Source organism: Cryptomeria japonica, chromosome 7 (assembly GCF_030272615.1).
Source record: "Cryptomeria japonica chromosome 7, Sugi_1.0, whole genome shotgun sequence".
Lineage (NCBI taxonomy): Eukaryota > Viridiplantae > Streptophyta > Pinopsida > Cupressales > Cupressaceae > Cryptomeria > Cryptomeria japonica.
This window is the reverse complement of record NC_081411.1, coordinates 637,298,045-637,319,570: the sequence shown is the minus strand read 5'-3', so window position 1 is coordinate 637,319,570 and position 21,526 is coordinate 637,298,045.

Below are 21,526 nucleotides of genomic sequence, written 5' to 3'. Positions count from 1 at the left end.
AGGGATCAAAACTCAAAGATCAAGACCTAACATGAAAATAACCAAGGTCGGCCTCCGCCAAGAGATTCCTCCAGAAAATCTAAAGGATGAAACATAGAAGGTCATCCACATGCCAAGGAACATCAAAATAAATGTCCAAGGCTCCACAAGTATTTAGAATGGGTTCCAGTAGATGACCAGAATAGGTCTTAGGCAACCAGTAACAAGAAACTCTCATGGAAACCGATAGCTATATCTTGTCGAAAAGTGACCCAAATGTGATGCAGTCTAAAAGAAAGAAAGATGATCAAGTACTCAAGTAGAATCGAACTCCACCAGATCCAGTGAGCCAAAAATGGGACACACAAAAAGGAAAACTAAAATTGCAAACAGAAAACAAAACACAAAGGGAAAATGTTTTTGGTTGATGCAAGTTTGTTGTGAATCGAGGATGCTCCTGCATCAGACATCTGGGGTTATTGAAAAAGTGAGCCTCTCACTTTGCTAGGGCCAGAGGAAAACCAAGGTGGTTTGCCTCTGCCTGAGAAATACAAGATGAATCTTCAACTGGTCTATCCTTCCACTTCATAAGATATTCCTTATACTCACTACTCTGGGTACTACAACCAATCCTATTGTCCAAAATCTCTTCAATCTGATCCGGTTCCTTCCGGCGCAACTGTTTCTCCAAGTTTGCAACACTGCCCTTACTAAATTCTAGTTCATGGTACTCATGAAGGTCTATAATGTGGAATATGGGTGAAATACTTAGGCTATATGGTAGCTCCACTTCATATGCATTTCCATAACTGAACTTCCTCAAAATCTTACAAGGTCCAAACTTCTTCATCTACAACTTATTATAAGTTCCAACCAAGAATCTCTCTTTTCTCAGATATACCATCACTTCATCGCCAACTTCAAATTCCTTATGTCTCCTTTTCTCATCTGCCTTCTCCTTATATTTTGTGTTCATGTCTTTCAAATGTTGTTTAACCTGAATATGCAATGTTGCCATGTGATCTGCAAAATTTTCTTCTTCTAAACTCTTCCGGTCTTCACTGCTAATATCTCTCAATTTTGCTATACCTCTAGGGTGCACTCTGGTAACAATCTCAAAAGGTGTTTTTCCGATACTTCTATTCATTGAATTGTTGTAGGAAAACTCTGCTTGTGCAAGGATCAAATCCCAACTTCCAATTTTATCTCCCACTAAACATCTCAACAAGCTTCCCAAACTTTGGTTAACAAATTTTGTCTGTCCATCAGTCTGTGGATGAAAAGTAGAACTGAACTTCAAATCTATCTTCATCTTCTTCCAAAGCTTTCTCCAAAAATAGCCAACAAACTTAGTATCTCTGTCTGAAACTATACTCTTAGGTAATCCATGAAATCTCACCACTTCCTTGAAAAATAGGTCTGCTACATGCAATGCATCTGATGTCTTCTTACAAGGTATGAAATGAGCCATCTTCAAAAATATATCCACTACCACAAATATAGAATCATTCCCTCTTGATGTCTTAGGAAATCCAAGTACAAAATCCATGCTTATATCCTCCCAAGGTCTTACCGGTACTGTCAAAGGTTTATACAATCCCAAATTCTAACTACTACCTTTTGCAACTTGACAAACTTTACAACTCTGCACACATCTCTTAACATCCTTATGAATCTAAGGCCAAAAGTAATGTTCACTCACTAATGCAACTATTTTGTCAAAGCCAAAATATCCGACTAAACCTCCACTGTGTTTCTCTTTTATCAGCTTCTCCCTCATGGAACTCTTAGGTATGAACAACTGAACTCCTCTGAATAACATCCCATCTTGAATGAAGTAATCCAACCATTTGCTTCTAGCTACCATAGCCAGTTCTCTAAATGCTTTCCAAGGTTCTACAAAATTTGGGTCTTCATCATACAAGGTCTTCAAAACCTAATACTATCACTCTCATCTCTGTCAAAAATTTTCTTCTCCTACTCAATGCATCAACAACTTTGTTAGATTTCCCGCTTATATGCTTCAACACAAAGGTGTAACTCTGCAAGAATTCTACCCATCTCATATGTCTTTGATTTAACTTACTCTGACTGTTCAAATACTGCAAAGCTTGATGATCTGTATACAACACAAACTCCTTAGGCAACAAGTAATGTCTCCATTTCTTCAAAGCTTGAACTATGACATAAAATTCCTTATTATACACTGAATATCTCTTCTGGACATCATTCAATTTTTCACTGAAATAGGATACTACTCTCCCTTCTTGACTCAAGACTGCTCCTATTTTTGTTCCATTTGCATCACGATCCACTTGAAATACTTTATTGAAATCTGGTAAAGCTAACACAGGCCGCTCAGTCACTTTCTTCTTCAACAACTCAAAACTTTTTTTTGCTCCGATGGTCCACTTGAATTCTTTCCGATCTCCTCTCATGGTTTCAGTCATAGGGTTACAAACTGAACTGAAATTCCTTATAAACTTCCAGTAAAAACTAGCTAATACATGAAATGATCTTACCTCTCCAATTCTTTCTAGTGTAGGCCACTCAGGGTCCATCTTCAAACCATCCTCAAATATCACAAAGCCCAAATAGAGTAACTCATCCTTTTTGAAAGTACACTTCTTGATGTTGATCAACAAGTTCTCTTCTCTCAACCTCTGCAAAACTTATCTTAACTACAACAAATGTTCCTCTTTTGTCTTATTGAAATTTAGAATGTCATCCAAATACACAATAACAAACTTACCCAATAATTTATTCAATACCTCATTCATCAGTCTCATGAAAGTACTTGGTGCATTAGTCAATTCAAAAGGAATCACCAACCATTCATATAGTCCTTCATTTGTCTTAAATGTTGTCTTCCACTCATCACCTTCTCTGATCCTGATATGATGATATCCACTCTTCAAATCTATCTTTGTAAAGTATTTTTCTCCACTCAAATAGTTCATTATGTCATCCATCCTAGGCAAAGGAAATTGGTATTTTATTGTGATATTGTTTATTGCTCTTGAATCGGTACACATTCTCCATTCTCCATTATTCTTAGGTGCTAATACTGTTGGTACTGCACAAGGGCTTAGACTCTCCCTGATCAAACCTTTCTTCAACAACTCCTGCATTTGTCTATTCAGTTCTTCATTCTTTGCTAGTGTCAACCAATGTGCAACTTTGTTAGGCTAACTAGCTTGGGGAACCAAGTCCATGCAATGATTAATACTTCTAATAGGTGGCAATTCATCAAGTATATTATCTAAAATGATATCCTCATATTCTGTCAGCAAATCTCTTATCTTTGTTGGGTGTTCTCCTTTCAGTTCCAGTCACTCAATCTTCTTAGGAATTAAGGAAAAACACACATTCCCATGTCACAGTCCATCCATGAATTTCCTTCCATCGACTAAATAGATTCTGGCATTTGTACATACTTCATTCTTCAAAGGTTCCTCCAAAGGTAACAATATTTGCTTCATCCCATTGGCCACAATAGTGTGTGTATTCTTCCTTCCATCATGTATTGCCTGTTTATCAAACTGCCAAGGTCTACCCAACAAAAGGTGACAAATATCCATAGGCATAATATCACACAAAACTTCATCATTATAATTCCCAATTTTTAATTTCACCAAACATTGTTCACTTACTAACAACTTATGTTCATCCCGAATCCATGCTATCTGGTAAGGCTTAGTGCATTTCAACCTCTCCAATTTCAACTTATTCACCATCTCTTCTAAAACAAGATTATCTGAACTACCACTATCAATAACAACTTTACAACACTTACCAGATACCTTACATCTGGTCTTGAACAAATTCTTCCTTTGCAAGGGCTCTTCATCTCCTCTGGTATGTCACAAATATCTCCTAATCATCAACAGTTCTCCATCTTCCGAATTATTGTCTGATCCGATGGGGTTTTCTTCCACCACTGCTACTCTTCTAGTAGTCTCTGTCTTCTTACACTCAAATGTACAATGTCTTTCTCCTCCACACTTAAAGCAAGTTCCTCTAAACATCCTCTTGTCTTGTCCTCCAAAGTTCTCATTCTGGTAACCATCTGGTTCTCTCCTGCAATAGAAATTTCTATCTTCCTTCTAGTATGAATTACCCTCTTTTCTCACTTCCTTGTCCTTGTTCTAATCCGTATTGGTTCCTCTTCCTCCTTTAAATATTCCTTCGGTAAACCTTCCACCTCTACCTCTCTGTCTTTGCTCATGTCTTTTGTTCAATTTCTCTTCAGCCTTAAGGGCATATTGGTAAGCCTCTTCAACACTCTCCAATTTGATCATACCAAGTTCATCTTGTATAGACATCCACAATCCATTCAAATATCTTGCAATTTGTTTAACTTCATCATTAACATGTTTGGATCTTATGTTTAACTTGTAAAATGCTTCGATGTACTCCTTCACACTAGATTCCTTCTATCTCAGATTTTGCAACTTCCAGAACAAATTGACTTGATAATTCACTGGCACAAACTTTGATTTCAACTTAGTAATCATCCTATCCCATGTCTTAATCTTTTCTTTATGTCTTCTCTGTCTATCAACCTGCAAATGCTCCCACCAAAGAGATGCATGACCTTTCAACTGGGTACTTGCATATTTCACCTTCCTCTCTTCTGCAGTGTTTTCAAAATCAAAATACTTCTCCATCTTTGAGATCCAATCCATAAATTCATCCAAATCCAACTTCCCATCATATTCTGGTGGGGTAAAATGAGGTTTAGTGTTTGGCCTACTCAAAACCCTCAAAAACCTTTCTTCATCCGGATCAACTATCGATAGGTTTACTTGTTCTGCTGGGGCTTCTTCTCTTTCATATTCACTCACATCTTCAATGTGTCGACCTTTTCTAGCTGTCTCCATGGCTTCTAACCGGGCTGCTATTCCTTGCAACATCTCCATTACAACAAGGTCTGCATTCCCACGCACTCCACCATTACTAGTTCCTCTTCGCACCATTGATTCATGCTATTCCTCTACAATTGCAGGTTGGATCCACAATTCGCCACCCTACAACAAGAAATTCAGGACACACAACCTCTAGAATGAAACTTTTCTCTAAAACCACTTGAAGCAATCACCAGTAAGGAGGGACCTCAAAGAGATCAATCCGGACCGGCCAACAAGAGTAAACACAACAGAAACACATACATATGATGGAGGGAATATAAAACAGATTATTTTATTGCACAAAATTTGATTACATCCAACTAGTAACAGCCGAGTTACAACATACCGACACACAGGCCTAGTAGAATAGGTCTCATCGGGACCTTGAATTGAAATATCTATCTTTTATGTACAATCTATCTATCTGATCCAATCGGCCAAAAAGTGATAAAAACCCGAAGAACAAGACCCAACATGAAAATAAGCAAGGTCGGCCTCTGCCAAGAGATTCCTCTGAAAAATCCAAAGGATGAAATGTAGAAGGTCAACCACACACCAAGGAACATCAAAATCAACATCCAAGGCTCCACAAGCTTTAGAATGGGTTTTGGTAGATCACCATAATAGGTCTCAAGCAACTGGTAACAAAGGAACAACCGGTAACAAGAAACTGTCATGGAAACTGGTAGCGATATCTTGCCAAAAAATGATCCAAATGTGATGTGGTCTGAAAGAAAGAAAGATGATCAATTCTTCAAGTAGAATCATATTACACATGATTCATTTAGCCAAAACTAGGACACGCAGAAAGGAAAACTGAAATTGTAAACAGAAAACAAAATAAAAAGGGAAAATGTTTTTGGTTGATGCAAGATTGTTGTAAACCGGGGATGCTCTGGCATCACATTGCAAGAATTTGATGCTGGATTGGTCAGATTTAGAGACAACAAGGTGTGTAGGATCAAAGGAAAAGGAAAAATATTATTGGATGGTAAGACTAATATTGATAATGTTAATTATGTTGAAGACTTAAAGCATAATCTTTTAAGTTTAGGTCAGATGTTGGATAGAGGATTTCATTTGCAATTCAAGGATGGAAAATGTAAGATCATCAATAGATCTGGATTAAAAATTGCTTCTAGAACTCAAACCAAAGGTAATATCTTTCATTTGAACTCTGGTGAGAAGGCTTGCTTGATTGGTGAGACTAACAAAAATTGGTAATGGCATAAGAGGACGTATCATGTATATTTTGATTGCATAGTGAAGATCAATTCTATACTAGCTATCAAAGATTTCCCCAAGATTGTTAAACCTCATAATCCGGTATGTAGAGAATGTCAAATGGGTAAGCAAGTTAGAACTTCTTTCAGAAGTATACATGATAAATCTAATGAAATTCTTGATCTTATTCATACTTATTTGTGTGGACCGACAAGGACTAAAAGATTTCAAGGTGATAGATATTTTATGTTACTAATTGATGACTATTCTAGAATGATGTGGGTAGCATTTTTGAAGGAAAAATCTGAAGCTCTTGAGAAATTCAAAATCTTTAAAGCTATGGGTGAGACTGAGATATGATTGAAGATAAAATGCTTAAGATCAGATCATGGCGGTGAGTTTACATCCGGTGAGTTCAACAACTTTTGTGAAAGGAATGGTATTAGGAGACAACTTTTTGCACCTAGGACTCCACAACATAACAAATTAGTGGAAAGGAAGAATATAACAATATTGGATGCATCAAGGACAATGATGATAGAAGCTAGATTACCTGATATCTATTGGAGGGAAGCTATCAATACAATAGTATACACTTTCAACATAATACACATTAAAGGTGATACCAGTAAGACTCCTTATGAATTATGGCTTGGTCATACTCCTGCTGTCAGATATTTTAGAATTTATGGAAGTAAATGTTACATTAGAAGAGATGATGCATTAGGATAGTTTGATCCTAGAAGTGATCAAGGAATATTTTTGTGCTATTTTACTAAGAGCAAAGAATATAGATGTTATAAAAAAGATTGAATAGGATAATGGAGAGGATAAATGACAAGATGGATGAGCATGATAGTAATCAGATCAGATCATTTGATTATGGACCGGAAGATGAATTTATCAGACTAGAACTGGTAATGCAAGAATAAGTTCAAAATAGTGAACCAGTGACACAGGTAGCATCAGAAAATTCAACAGTGACAGATGGACAACAAAATGAGTCAGCATCCGAAGATCAAATTATTGGAGATAAAAGGAAAGGTGTGATGAGTAGGAGAAGGTTAGCTGCTAAAGAGGTATGTTTAATTTCTCAAATTGAACTGGAATCATTTATTGAAGCAAGTAAGGATAAAAATTGGATAAAAGCAATGGAAGAGGAATTAGATCAGATTGAAAAGAACAAGACATGGGAACTAGTACCTAGACCTAAAGACAAGAACATTATTGGAAATAAATGGGTTTTCAGGAATAAATTGAATGAGGAAGGTCAAGTTGTAAGGAACAATGCTAGATTGGTTTGCAAAGGTTATTCACAGGAAGAAGGAATTTATTATGGAGAGACTTATGCCTCGATTGCTAGAATTGAAGCGATAAGACTCTTTCTTGCTTATGCCACACACAAGAACTACAAACTATATTAGATGGATGTTAAATGTGCATTTCTGAATGGAGACCTTGAAGAGGAAACTTACATTAAGCAACCTAATGGATTTTATTTATTAGAAGATAAGGACATGGTTTGTAGATTGAAGAAAGCTTTATATGGACTAAAACAGGGCCCTAGAGCATGGTATGTTAGATTAGATAAGTATCTTTCAAATCTTGGTTTTAGTAAAGGTAATGCTGATAGTAATTTATATTACAAAATTGAACATGATGACATACTGATTATCGAAGTCTTTGTGGATGACATCATTTTTGGAGGGGAAGAAGGTCTATGCATGAAATTTGCTAATGATATGAAGAATGAATTTGATATGTCTATGATTGATGAGATGAAATTTTTCATAGGATTGCAAATTACTCAGACTGATAAAGGAATTTTCATTTGTCAAACTAATTATGTGAAGGAGTTACTTAAGAATTTTGGACTTGAGAATTCTAAACCTATCGGTACTCCTATGATAACCGGTTGCAAATTGTCAAAGGATGATGAATCCCCTAAAGTGAATCCAAGCATATACAAATCAATGATTGGTGGTTTGTTGTACCTAACTCAGACTAGACCTAATATAATGAATGCTATTTGTATTGCTTCTAGATTTCAAGCAGATCCTAGAGAAACTCATGATATTGTTGTCAAGAGGATATTTAGATATTTGGCAGGTACACCAGACTTGGGGTTATGGTATCCAAACAATAATGACTTCACATTATGTGCATATACAAATTCCAATTGGGTAGGAGATGTGGATGACAAAAAGAGAACTATTGGTGGTGCATTCTTTCTTGGGAAGAAGTTAGTTTCATGGCTTAGTAAGAAACAATCATGCACTTCATTGTCTATTGTTGAAGCAGAATATGTTGCAACTGCTACCAACTGTACTCAGATCTTATGGATGAAACAAATATGAAAGGATTTAAGGGTAATTTATGATGAGCCTATTGTTATTCACTATGATAATACTGTTGCTATTGATATGTCAAAGAATCCGATATTTCATTCTAAACCAAAACACATTTTTATAAGGTATAATTTCTTGAAGGAAAAGGTTGAAGCAAAGGAAGTCAGATTGGTTTATGCGCATACTAAGGAATAGATTGCAAATATTCTAACAAAACTATTGCCTAAAGACATTTTTAAATATCTCAGAGATCAGTTGGGGGTTACCAACCCTCTGGAAGAGACTTAGAGATGCAGGGATGCATTAATTCGGTAAGCTTATCAGACGTACTTTTTTGATCCGGGTTGATGAAGATGGTGCTACTACTTAGGGGGAGTAGTGTGTTGTTTGGTTCAGTATTCTTGGTTTGGTATCCATTTTTTGTAATTGATGTCAAAGTGGGAGAAGGTATTCATGTGAAAAATAGTCAGATCTTTTGGGAGGAGTTATTTCAGATCAATCTTTTCTCTTTTAGGAGATTGTTGGTATTCCTTCGCACTTGGATGTTTTTCACATTTAGTGTTGCCATCAATGCCAAAGGGGGAGATTGTTGGCAATGTGATGGATTTGGTTAAGTGTTGTCATTGATGTCAATACTGTATCCTGGTTGGAGATTATCCCAGTTCGATCTATCAGTTAGTCTTGGTGATCTTCTTGGTTTCAGCTCTGATTTTGATCTGGTAAGATTAGATCTCTAGAATTGGTTTTGGATGATTATTTTGGAGGTTATATGCTTGCTATATTCTTTTGGTTAATTATTTGGTGCTTTGGATGTTATCTCTTTTGGTATTTACCGGTACCGGGGAAAGATAGATTAGTTATCTTTACCGGTATGCATTATTTGGTGACTTGGTCAGTGGATTTTGGGTCCAACTTATGGAATTGGTTTCTTCCATGCTGAAGGTGTTTCTTGATCATGTCCCAAGAATTTGATGACTTTGCATTGTGTGGAATGTTTTTATGATGGTCCTATTTGGATCGGGTTAATCTATATGTTATTTCATTGAGGGTTCTACCAGTTGGTGAATCGTGTTGGATTTTGGTCTTGGTGGAATTTTCAGTGAATATAATTGTTTGGATACTTGATTTAGGTCCATGCTATGTAATGTAAATCATAATATTGGTCCGATGGTATCATGTGATGTAATTTTTGTAGTTATGGGTTTAGGGTTTAGTCGACCTTGTCAATAAAGTTGATGATTTGTATTTATAGGTGAATTATTCATGTGATTGTAACAAGGATGGTTTTGGGATGGTTATGTCTGCATTATCAGAGGAAGGATTATGTGCAAATAGAGTCATATTATTCTAGTGAAGGTTGGAAATGTTTTGTATTGCAGAGCAGACATTAGTGCATTAACATGAACAATATCAAGCATTAGTAGATGCTACTTTCATAGTTCATATCTTTCCGGATTGTAGTTCGATGTTTATGTAAGTCAACGAGACTTCCCTTTGTGATAGGCAGTATGCTCTAGGCTATTGGCCTTTCTGCAAGTGCAGACCCCATTGTAATTATTCACAATACTATTGTAGAGTATTCATCTGATTGTGGGTAGGGTTTCCCACCGTGGTTTTTCCCTTTCCAAGTTTTCCACGTCAAAATATTGGTGTTATGTGTGTTGTTCTTTTATGTTATATATTTCATTGTGTTGTGCTCTGGTATAAGGTTTATAATTGAATTAATTATTGTACTTGTGAGTAAACTGATTCACTCCCCCTCTCAGTTTACTACCAGAATGAAATCATTCCAACAAAGACACGACTAAGTCTGCCTTGATGTATGAAATGAAGGAATGAATCCAACCAAGTTTGCCTCCTATAGGGAAGACAACAAGTAAAGTCTGCCCAACATCACTAGAAATGGGGAAAGAAACATATAAAGTCTGCCCTTGAGTGGAATACATTCCATGAAGTCTGCCCAAGAATGAAGGATTAACTTGCAAAGAGATGAATAACTTTTGTCAAGTCCATCCATATATGGAAAGATTTCCATGAACTCTGACTTTCCTATGGTACAAAGTCTCTCAAGAGGTTTGATGAAGTCCACTTAAGAAAGAGGAGTGTTGCTCACCAAGTTCGCCATCATATGGAATACAATCTACAAAGTCTGCCCTGCCTTGGAAAATTCAATCAACAAGGAAATAAGTTCTTCAAGTCTGCCATGAAGAATGAGGAAGGGAGTATGTGAAGTCCGCCCAAGGAAGACATTTGTTTAATGAAAGAGAGGGATAAAGTCTGCCCAAGCTCAGAAATAATGAGGAAATGTTTTGGTGAAGTCCATTGGCCATGATGAAAGAATCTCCTAAAGTCTGCCTATTGATGTGTTTTTTATGCACATGCAAACACAAAATAAAATACCCAAAAGTATCTTATCCTCTCTTGAATAAATTTTCCCAAATGTTGAAGATTGGCTTAAGGATCACTTTAGACAACTCCAAGGTTCTGGTATGTTGGGTCACAACGTGTGGATAAGAACAATTAGATGATGTGATTGCTGGTATCACAAGGGGACTTACGTTGAATTTTCAAAATCTTGAATCATTGGAACTTGATAATTTGATATTTCAATCTTGTGATTCTTTTTGTCTTAAACTAACTTGAATTGAAAAAAAGGGCAAAAGGAAAGGGTTGAAAGAGTCTATTCTAAGACCTATAATGTAAGAAGATAGTTTAATGATTAGTTGGAATCCCACTGGGCAAGGTCTCACCATCTAATTGAACAATCTGACACAAGCTCAGTGCAATCTTCTAAGGACATTTCAAAGATGTTTAAATCATTACTATTGGACACTGCTCACCATTCAAGTTAATGCACAAACAATGGATGTATAGTGATTTGAAGTTAAGCGCATAGTATTCTAGTTGACCACACAAGGCACACTTATAATCAACAAGAGGCCAGTGTTATGGACTAAACAAATTCCACATAAATGCATTCAAAAAATTCCTCTATTCAATCTAATTAACATGAAAACAAAATGAGAAGTAGAACATCAATGAAAAGAGTATCTCATTTACAAGTCTTCAACAAAAATTTCTTCTCCTATTCTATTCTAACTTCTATTTTGTTTTCTATTCTATTCTCCTCCTACTAATAACTATTTGCTATTCTATTCTCTATTAGATTTTACAAATGAAGAGCTTGAGATTTTTATAATGCTCTCAATACAATTCAATGACTCAGATCAATTTGAGATCAATGGTCAAGATTTTATAGTGAAAACCCTAATTAGGGTTTATTATAACAAAGTCAATTTTGGCCAATGAAATGATTACAACACTTTGACATGACCAATAGATAACAAGGGTAGGTGCCTCAATGTTTGCATCATCATGAGTGAGTTAGGTACACTGAATCAAGACATTTTGAGGTGGACCTTCTTTGATTGGTGGGATGATGACTAGGATACCACCTTTAACTTGCACTTTGTAGGTTTGATAGATCATCATGAAGGAATATTTCTTGATACTCAGCATTATCCAACTTCGGTGATGATGATGATGATGATGATGATTTTATAACTTTGATTAACTCTTCTGAAAGTATCCTCTTGAAGGCTTCCACCACGGAAGTGTAAAGTTTACATCTTGGTTTTGAAGTATTTATGGTGCCTTGAAATGAACATTTATATGTCGCTATCATTTCTCTTCTTTGGAATTCCCTCTTTGTGATTCCTCGGTGCTGTGAGAGTTGAGATTTTTATTTGGCATTGTGTGCTTGTAAATAAAGTTTTCTTCTTTGCATGGTGTTGTAGATCTTACAATCTTTCTCCTTTCACTTTGCAACCACAATCCTCTCCCATTTGCAAAACAAAATAAACATGATATCAAATACATAATATATAACTGTAAAGCGGAAAATCGTGATCGAACCCTAGTTGTTCTCCCCTCTTCCAACTCCAAGGAGAGAGAAGGGAGGTTCGCTAGTATTCGATGGTTTTCACTTAGGGGAGAGACTTTACATTCAAAAGAGGGGTTGAAACCCACAAGATCCAATCCCACGCAATGCAAGATTGGATGCTAAATGTGTTTCAAGGGTTAAGACAGCAAGGCTACCCTCTTTTGTAAAGAATGTGCATAGAAGAATTAAGCTAAGCATGCATAGAAAGTGATAAAGATTCACTTATAAACTGAGATAGGAATACAGTATGAAGCTGCGAACCTGGAATTAGCAGTAAAATGTCGATACGGCGCTGTCCTGCAAATTTGAGCAAAAGTTGTCAGGACGATGGCGCTCGGCGCCACGGTCCTCCGAAAAATCCGCGAAACGAAGGGAGATCTGTTCGTCTCTGCACAAGGATCCCAGATCTTCAATTTCAGCCGTGTACCTGCAACCTACACATAGAAAAGCGAAGACGATTGGGGGGTTAGGGATTAGGGGTTTGCCTTTAGGTCAAACCCCGGTTTTGGAATTAACCAAGAAATGAGCAAGAGCTGTAAATGTAAATGACTGTAAAACAAGTACTAATACCTTGTTCTAAGGATGTTGGTATCCTTATGTGCGAAGGTTTAGATGTTGTATGTTGCATGTTGTATGTAACATGTAGTGTATGATCTCCTCTTCAATGGTTGAATCCTTGACTTGAATGCAACACTTAGCCTTGAATGGAGACTTGAAATGATCAATTGCTTGAAGGAATGTTTGAATGCTTGAATGCTTGAGTATAGTTTCCATGCCTTTTCCATCATCTATATCTCTCTAAATGAGAGAGGAAAATGTAGTTTATATACTTGTCAATTAGGGCTGATAGACTGATTTTCCCGACCTTAGGCCGACCAGGAAAGATAATTTTCCAATTTGCAAACATAAAGACCCGAAGTCCAAAAGAGACCGGGCCCAAAATAGGACCCAGGGACCAGGGCACTGGGCGCCCTGGTCCTGAAGGACCAGGGCGCTGGGCGCTCTGGTCCCACCTCCTGGGACAACAGGGTGCAAAGGAGGTTCAGGCCAGGGTGCAAGAAAATGCAGTTTTTGGTGTCATAATCAAGTTTCGGGGTCTCCATTCAGGTTGCGTGTTGCGTCGCCATCATGAAGACCGAAATGCAGTCGAAATTGCAAGTGTCACAATTTTAGGACGCTACATTTAGCCCCCACTTTAGCGGGAGTATAAGTGTACGCTCATACTTCCGGTAAAGTACAAGGAAACAACATTGAAAGACTTTCACCACGTCAAGGAGGCAAGATACACCAAGCCCCCAGTGGACTAAGGATCTTACGACTTCGATTGACAAAGTAAAAGGGAAGATCACGAGGGAGAACCATGACTGTCAGTAGTAAGGTTCCCTCACTATGAGTCATGCAAGAAAGATATCAAAAATTTTCAAGGCAAGGCTAAATTTGCCAAGAAATTCTCAAGTATCTTGAAAAGGTATGAACGGGATGTATGCCCCCCTACGTTAAAGTGATCGCACACGCCTCACCGGGGGTGATTGCTTTAAGGTAGTGATACATATAAGAAATGAGAAAGGAGCACGTTATCACAAGGATTTAGCCCCCAAGTGTAAGGTAAGCCCAAGGATAATAGACACAAAACACAAAGCACAAGGTGACTTCGCTTTCCTCGGGGTCAGTATGCTGTACGATAATTCATGTATATCATATGTATGTATGCATAATTGTTCTTCATTCCCCAATCAAGGAAGGTCATCTAGAAGAAGGGAACACATGTGTCTTTTGAGTCAACATGAGAGAGATCGAGAGATCTCAATGCTTTGCATCGTCCTCAAGTAAACAACACTAAGGACAACAAAATAGAAGAATGAGAATAACACATAGAGGAAGTAACAAAAGAGAGGGGGAGAGAATCTGCTATGCTAATGAAACTAGTCTAGCATGTCATCTACCCCCCGATCTTGCTGATCAATGTTTCGGGAAGGCAGGGAACACGCTAGAGGAGGAACATCCAACACAGCAGATGGAGCTATCACAAGATCCAAACAAGGGCTATGTTCATGTTCCGAGCCACATTGTTCTTGTCTAGGAGCTAGGATAAGTGCTTTAGAAAATTCATTAGATAAATGGTTATCAATATCAACAAGTTCATATTCACTATCAGAGGCAAGAGGAGTAACATTTTCATCTATATCGTCATCAAGATTTATAAAAATAGGATCTTTAACTTGCATAGGATCAAGACCATCATGCATCTTATGTTTAGGAGATTTAGGCTCAATGTTCGGCTGAGGAGAAAATGGAATAATGCTTGTTGAAGGTGTTTTTGGAGATTGCAAAGTTTGAGCTCTAAGACGACGCTTTCGCCGGCGTTCACGTGTAGAACGATTTCGTCTAGTCTTAGTAGGAAGTGGAGAAGATTGAGGAGGAGGAATGTTCTCGTCCTTAGCACTTGGGTGTTTAGGTTGTGGTCTCTTAGGCTGGATAATAGGAGAAGGAGAAGGTCTCTTCTCTCTATAAAAAGAAGGAGGAGGAACTGCTCCATATAAGGGAAGAATATTTGGTTTAGGGAGAAGACCAAGTCCATCATGACGAGGAGGTATAGGTCTACTCTTAGGAAGTTATTAGGCATAGACATAGTCACATCCATAGGGATGGGTTGGGAATCTTCTTGAGGAAAGACATTAGTTTTATCTTTCAAAGGAAGAACTTCCTTCTCAAGAATGATAGGAATGTCAAGTTTAGGTGTTCTAGGTTCACTTAGAGATAGGATCATATCTGTTTTCCACTTTTGATAAGATTTGAAAAGATGATCACTTCGCGGAGGAAGAGATTGGAATTGTTTAGGCCAAAAGTAATCAATAGGAACGCTAGAAGTTCTTTCAGCTGGTTTAAAGAGACTATGATTGACAGTAACAACTTCACCATTATGGGGAAATTTCAAACACTTGTGAATAGGAGAAGCAATAGCTTTCATGGAAGATAGCCAAGGATAGCCAAGCTTCACATGAAATTGTTCAGAAGATGGAATAATAGCAAAGTTCACATCAAGAGATTTGTTATGGACCTCAATAGGCAATGTAATAGAACCAATTGCGGGAGAAGAAAATGCATCAAATAGTTTCACAATCACATTTGTTTTGTCATAGATCACTTGATTCAATTGCAAAGTAGAAAGAAATTCTTCAGTAATAACATCAATCATGCACGAAGGATCAATAAGCACTCCACGACAAGGTGTATTCTTGACTTTTGCAACTATGTATAAAGGACCATCAGGTGCCCTAATGGTTTCACTAGAATCAAATGTGATGGAAGGTTCTTTAGGGATTTCTTGTTGCTCTACAAAGTTAATCACATTCGGGGTCATAGACACAAGACCATCAGATGAAAGAGAGGAATCATTAGCCTCAATTGCATTAGAGGTATGAGAAGGCAATGGATCAGTGAAAATTTGAAGATTTTGGTTAGGAGGAGCTACAGATGTGTTGCCTTTATCATTCACTCCAGAAACAGAGATAGTATTGTTATCAATCAAATCTTGAATTTTACCCTTTAAAGAAAAACATTTTTCAGTATCATGCCCAGGTTGACGGTGAAAGTGACAAAAAGATTTGTTATCAAAATAAGGTGAAGTAATCTTTGCAGGATCAATTTGTCTTATAGGAGGAAGAGTAAGCACATTTTGTTCCAATAACTTATTCATAATACTATGCAATGATTCATTCAAAGGAGTATACTTTCTTTCTTTCTTGAAAAATTTAGAAATAGGAGGCACACCTAATGCTGCATTCACATTGTTGTTGATGATGTTTTCATTGAATTTGATGGAATCTCTGTTCGGTTTAAACTTCCCAAATGGTTGTTGACTGCTATAACCCTTATCTCTCGGATCCATAGGATGTGATTGTTCCATTTGACTCACAGTCAGTTGATAATTCTGAAGAGTTGCACACAACTGTTAGAAAGAAGTAAACTCAGAAAACAGAAGTTTGTCTCGAATATCTTTTCGTAAATTAGAAATAAAGATTCTTTGAATATCATTGTCAGGCACTGGAAAAGAAATTTGAGCATACAAATGCTTATATCTACCAATGAAATCAGTCACTTTTTCTTTAACACCTTGTTTACAATGCATTAAATCAATCAAAGTAACCTTAGGACTTATATTGTTTTGAAATTGTTGAATGAAAGCATTTGCAAGTTGTTCGAAAGAAGTAATAGAATAGGAAGGCAACGAGCAATACCATTGTAGGGATTTGTCTCTTAATGTTCTAGTAAACAGTTTTGCAAGCAACCTTTGGTCATAAGCAAAATCAATACAAATTGTTTGAAAAGTCTTAACATGTGTTAGAGGATCTCCTTTACCATTATAAAGTTCCAAATGCGGGATTTCAACATGTTTAGGAGGGATAGCTCGAACAATGTCAAGAGAAAGTGGGCTCGCAACGTCAAATGTGGGCAAACTAAACTTAGATTGATTCATAGAAGCAATTTGTTGCTGTAAAGAAGAGACAGTTTGCGCTAGATTGTTAATGGTCGCTTCAGTCGAAGAATTCATATTGGATGTGTTAGATTGAGATGGAGGTGTTATGTTATTGAAAGAAGGTAAAGAGTAAGGTGGTGGGACTCTATGATAATTAGTCATAGGAGATGATTGGACAGGAGGAACACTACAAGGAGGGATGGAATGGTTAAACGAATTGCCCCCTTGCGTCATGTTCATTTGTGGAGATATAAGAGGAACACTCACTGAAGGAATGAATGAAGAAGTTGGATTGAATGAAGGAAGAGGGTTGATTGAAGAAGAAGGATTGCCCCCATGATTAGTGATCATAGGAGGAATGTCTTGTATTGAAGTAGTCATTATGTTTGATGTAAAAGTAGGTATACTAGCAATTGGAGTCGTCAAAGGAATAGAATGATTGTCTTGAGTAGGAGGTTGTGTATAACCTAAGGTTTGAGCACAAATTTTCATAGGCATCACATTTGAATCCACAATGTGTGCAATACCACGCAAAATATCAATTCCATTCTTATCACTTTGAAGCATACGTTTTAGACCCTCAATTAAAGGAAGAGCTTGACTATCAGGGTATTCTTGAGACATCCATTGTCGAAAATCATCAAATTGGTTATCCAATTTCGAAAGTTGTTCTACGGAAACCTCATGGAGAGTTTCTTCATCATTAGGAGGATTAGAGGAATTACCCATGTCCTCGTTAAAAAGGCTATTCAAATTAGGTTCCATTTCCTCAGTAATTAAACCTTGGAAAGACTTAATTCTACGGCTTCGTCTAACGGGAATAGTGTGAGTAGGGCTTATTGTTGTAAAACTCATGCACTAGAAAGAGAGAGAAGATTTTGAATTTAGAGGTAGCAATTTTCAGTAAAATCAGCCAATCTTCTGGATTTAAGCTGTTAAATGCAATCACAAGTCTCCCGAAATTTCAGAAAAAATGTCCGGGACCGGGGCGCTCGGAGTGCAACACGGTCCTTGCAACTTTTTTCAAAATTTGCAGGGATGAAAGGTATGATGATTTTAGAGCTAATATGAAAAAATTGAGTGATTTTACGATCTGTAGATAGGCCAAATTAAAGTTGCGATCTCGAAATTGAACCCTACCAAGATTGTCGAAAAATGCAAAATTTGAATTTTGAAAAAGAGAGGGAAACTGAAATTTTGAATTTTATGATTTTAGAGGGAATGTCAAGAGCAATGCAAATTTTGAAATTTGAAAATTGACTCAATTTCACGCAAAATTCAATTTTGAAAGCGGAAATCGAAGTTGTTGTAATTAAGCACTTAATTTCAAAAGTCACAAAATGCAAGAATTTGAATAAAGCACTGAAATTTTTAATGAATGATAACACACTTTTAAGATTTAAGACAGTAAGAACACAATTTTGACACAAAATTTCAATTTCAGTGATTTTTAAATGTTTAGAAGCCTTAATCCAAGCAATCACAAGACCAACTTTGACTGTAATTTTGAAGGTGTTAAAATTGATAAAATCAGCCAAAATTCTGAATTTTAGCAGAAAAACACAGTAAGATCTCGCTCCCGAAATTTCGAAAAAAATGTCGGGGACGATGGCGCTCGGGGCCACGGTCCTCGCAACTTTTTTCCAAATTTTCAGGGATGAAAGATATTGTGATTTTATTGCGGAATCCAAAGTTACAGCTGATTTGGAGATGTTTTGATCAGTGAAATTGTCGGACAAAGGTTGAATCAAGAGGGTTTCAAAAATTAGGGTTTTGACACTTAACCACTTAATTTTCAAAATTAAAGCATAGATATGAATTGAAAATTTGTAATAGAAGGGCAGATCTGAAACAAGCATTAACATTTAGACATTTCGCAAGTTCAATTACTAAAAAGAAAATTTAGGGTTTTTATGCAATCACCTCTAAAATTTTACAAAAGATCAAACATGGAAATGTAATCAAGGAATCCAATTTTCAAATCTAACCATGAATAATCAGAAAGGATGTTCATGTCAGGTTCACCAAAATGTAAAGCGGAAAATCACGATCGAACCCTAGTTGTTCTCCCCTCTTCCAACTCCGAGGAGAGAGAAGGGAGGTTCGCTAGGATTCGATGGTTTTCACTTAGGGGAGAGACTTTACATTCAAAAGAGGGGTTGAAACCCACAAGATCCAATCCCACGCAATGCAAGATTGGATGCTAAATGTGTTTCAAGGGTTAAGACAGCAAGGCTACCCTCTTTTGTAAAGAATGTTGATAGGAGAATTAAGCTAAGCATGCATAGAAAGTGATAAAGATTCGCTTATAAACTGAGATAGGAATATAGTATGAAGCTGTGAACTTGGAATTAGCAGTAAAATGTCGATACGGCGCTGTCCTGCAAATTTGAGCAAAAGTTGTCGGGACGATGGCGCCCGACGCCACGGTCCTCCGAAAAATCCGCGAAACGAAGGGAGATTTGTTCGTCTCTGCACAAGGATTCCAGATCTTCAATTTCAACCGCGTACCTGCAACCTACACACAGAAAAGCGAAGACGATTGGGGGGTTAGGGATTAGGGGTTTGCCTTTAGGTCAAACCCCGGTTTTGGAATTAACCAAGAAATGAGCAAGAGCTGTAAATGTAAATGACTGTAAAACAAGTACTAATACCTTGTTCTAAGGATGTTGGTATCCTTATGTGCGAAGGTTTAGATGTTGTATGTAACATGTAGTGTATGATCTCCTCTTCAATGGTTGAATCCTTGACTTGAATGCAACACTTAGCCTTGAATGGAGACTTGAAATGATCAATTGCTTGAAGGAATGTTTGAATGCTTGAATGCTTGATTATAGTTTCCACACCTTTTCCATCATCTATATCTCTCTAAATGAGAGAGGAAAATGTAGTTTATATACTTGTCAATTAGGGCTGATAGACTGATTTTCTCGACCTTAGGCCGACCAGGAAAGATAATTTTCCAATTTGCAAACATAAAGACCCGAAGTCCAAAAGAGACCGGGCCCAAAATAGGACCCAGGGACCAGGGCGCTGGGTGCCCTGGTCCTAAAGGACCAGGGCACTGGGCGCTCTGGTCCCACCTCCCGGGACAGCAGGGTGCAAAGGAGGTTCAGGCCAGGGTGCAAGAAAATGCAGTTTTTGGTGTCATAATCAGGTTTCGGGGTCTCCATTCAGGTTGCGTGTTGCGTCGCCATCGTGAAGACCGAAATGCAGTGGAAATTGCAAGTGTCGCAATTTTAGGACGCTACAATAACATTGATAGTTCTTCTAACTTGATATATCCCTTGATTTTATGTGTTTTGCAAGTTTAATAAGATGATTTAGAGATAATTCACCTTCATGAAGGAACACTTGAAGTTGTTTTTTTTTCTCTTAGAGAGGGACTCTTGAAGTTCTCTCCACCCCCCGATGTTCATGAAGTTCACCTTGAACTTGCTTCACATAAGGTGATCTTTGAACTTTTACCTTCATCTTCTTAACTCAAATTGACTCTTCCAAACATCAAATCAATCTTGCGACTTCGCCTTCTATTAATAATACATGGAGTAGAGTTCACTCACTTGAAATTTGTTCTTGAAGCTCAATTTGTGAAATTCTCTCATATCCTTCAAATTGTGAAGTTTTCTCATCTTGCTCTCAATATGAAGTTAACCTATTACATGCTTTTCATTCAAAATTATTCTCTCTTAGGCATGTTAAGGAATCAAATAATATCTAGGAAATGATCTATTGGTACTTTTGTATCTTATTGTGGATAAATAAGACAACTTTACTCTTCTCCCGCAACTCATGAAGTTCTCTCATTTAGTGGATTTCATGAAGTTTAACATGGAATTCACTCGTGTATGCTTGACGATGAAGGTCGGTCTAAATGGTGTGCACATGAAGTTTGTTTCAATCACCTTTCTTATTAAATTTGCTTGTCTCTCACAACTCATGAAGTTCTCTCCAAATCTTCAACTCATGAAGTTTTCTACAATTATTCAACTCATGAAGTTCGCTCCAAATCTTCAAGTCATGAAGTTTTCTCAAAATCTTCAACTCATGAAGTTCATTCCAAATTTCCAAGTCATGAAGTTTTCTCTTGAGTGTTTGAACATGAAGTAAGTGCTCTCAAATTTTCTTCATTCCTCCACTTCCAATTACACTCATATTGGCTTGAAGGTGAAGTTCACTCCAAATCTCCAACTCATGAAGTTCGCTCCAAATCTTTAACTCATGAAGTTCGCTCCAAGTCTTCAACTCATGAAGTTTTCTCCAAATCTCCAAATCATGAAGTTTACTCTTGAGTGTTTGAACATGAAGTATGTTCTCTCAAATTTTCTTCATTCATCCACTTCCAATTTCTCTCATGTTGGCTTGAAGGTGAAGTTCGCTCCAAATTTCCAACTCATGAAGTTCGCTCCAAATTTCCAACTCATGAAGTTCGCTCCAAATCTTCAACTCATGAAGTTTTCTTCAAATCTCCAACTCATGAAGTTTGCTCAAAATCTCCAACTCATGAAGTTCGCTCTAAATCTTCAACTTATTAAGTTCGCTCAAAATATCCAACTCATGAAGTTCGCTCCAAATCTTCAACTCATGAAGTTCACTCCAAAATCTCCAACTCATGAAGTTTTCTCCAAATCTCCAACTCATGAAG